The sequence below is a fragment of the Bufo gargarizans genome, chromosome 3 (assembly GCF_014858855.1).
Source record: "Bufo gargarizans isolate SCDJY-AF-19 chromosome 3, ASM1485885v1, whole genome shotgun sequence".
NCBI classification, from domain to species: domain Eukaryota; kingdom Metazoa; phylum Chordata; class Amphibia; order Anura; family Bufonidae; genus Bufo; species Bufo gargarizans.
Window position 1 is genome coordinate 63179595 of NC_058082.1, and position 1930 is coordinate 63181524.

Consider the following 1930-nt stretch of genomic DNA (forward strand, 5'->3'; position numbering starts at 1 on the left):
TAACTCTTTCCATACCGCGGTCCGTACGGTGTCAGCCGTTTATACCAGAGTGTCAGCAATGTGCTGACACTCTGGTACCACTGACCACCAATGAAAATTCAGCGGGAGGCGGGCGGGAGATCGTGATCCCGCAACTGCCGCCCCGCCCCCCAAAAAACGCCCACAAACCACCCCCCTGCATCCCGCCGTCATAAATGCATTCAGGGGTGCAGGGGGGTTAAAAAAAATTAAACTTTGGCCATTTTTAAGTTTCTGATCCCTGCGGATCAGAAACTACATAAAGCGCTTCAAACCGCAGGTCTGAATTGACCTGCGGTTTGCAGCGATCGCCGATATGGGCGGGTCACAGGACCCCCCTCGGCATTGACCCTGGGTGCCTGGCTGTGTGTAACAGCCGGCACTCAGCGCTGTCACCATGTCTGCAGACATGGTGACAGTTCAATGCCAGGACGAGTATACTCATCCTGGAGCGCTAAGTACCCTTGCTCCAGGACGAGTATACTCATCCAAGGTCCTGAAGGTGTTAAATCACGTTTTTATGTTTATATGTATATTTTTAAAGAATTTTAATTTTTTTTATTTCCCATGTCACTATATTTAAACAAAAACCACAAAATTCTGCAGTTTTCGCACCGACCACTAAGCCTAACTATAGGCGTCACTTCTTGGTCTGTACAGATGACTGTACTGCAGTTATCTGCTTATCAATACAGGCAGATATCACCTCTGTGTATAGATAAGGCATGATCCTCCATTCACAGTAGGTGATTGTCAGCGTACCGGTATCTCTTCTTTCCTTGTACAATGACCTCTGCACAGGGCACAGAGCATGCCCAGAAAACTCTCCCATAGAAGTCACTGAGGTCCCCTCCTGACCATTGTGTCTATGGCCCATGGGGCTGCCGCAAAGTAATTTTTTTAAGGGCTCATGTACACGCACGTATTCTCTTTCCACTTCCGTTCTTTTTATGGACCGTATGCGGAACCATTCACTTCAATGGCTGTAGAAAATAGAGAAGTTATTCCGTGTGCATTGCGTTTCTGTTTGTCCGCATGTCCGTTCCGCAAAATAGTAGTGCATGCCCTATTATTGTCCGCAAACCACTGTCCGAGATCCCATTCAAGTCAATGGGTCCGCAAAAAATACGGAACGCACACGGAACACATCCGTTAGTCATCGGTATTTCGCGGATCCATACTATAGAAATGCTATGCCCAGCCCATATTGCTCATTTTGTTTCTGTATACTATCCGCCAAAAAACTGATCAAATACGGAAACCATACAGATATGTTTTGCGCAATAACGGAACGGAAGAGGACTTAAATCATAGAAAAAAAAACCTCAGATTTGGAACAACGGATCCGTGAAAGACGGACCGCAAAACAACAACGGTCGTGTGCATGAGCCCTAATGCTGTTAAGAAAAGCTCAGGCAAGATGGCCGCCCCCATAATCATGTGAAGGAACTAGAATAATCTGCAATCAGAAAATAAAGAGATTAGAAAAAAAGGATATTTGCCGCTATCTGGTTTTAACTGGCAGATAAAAATTTTGGTTCAAAATTGTCTGCATCACTGAGCATACAGCCGTGTACTGCCGATAATCCACAACAGCAAAATCTGCACCAAATGGTTCCAATTTTGTGAAAATTAGTGCTGATGTGGAGCAGGACGGCGGCAGATTTCACCCTCTGAATCTTCTACATTTGGGGTCAGTTATCAAACTGGTGTAAAGTAGAACTGGTTTAGTTGCCCATAGCAACCAATCAGATTCCACCTTTCATTTTCCAACGGAGCTGTCCAAAATGAAAGGTGGGATCTCATTGGTTGCTATGGGCAACTAAACCAGTTTTTCTTTCCACTAGTTTTGATAAACCTATGGCACCGTGTGAACGTGCCCTAAGGGGTTAAGATTCCTCCACATAACACT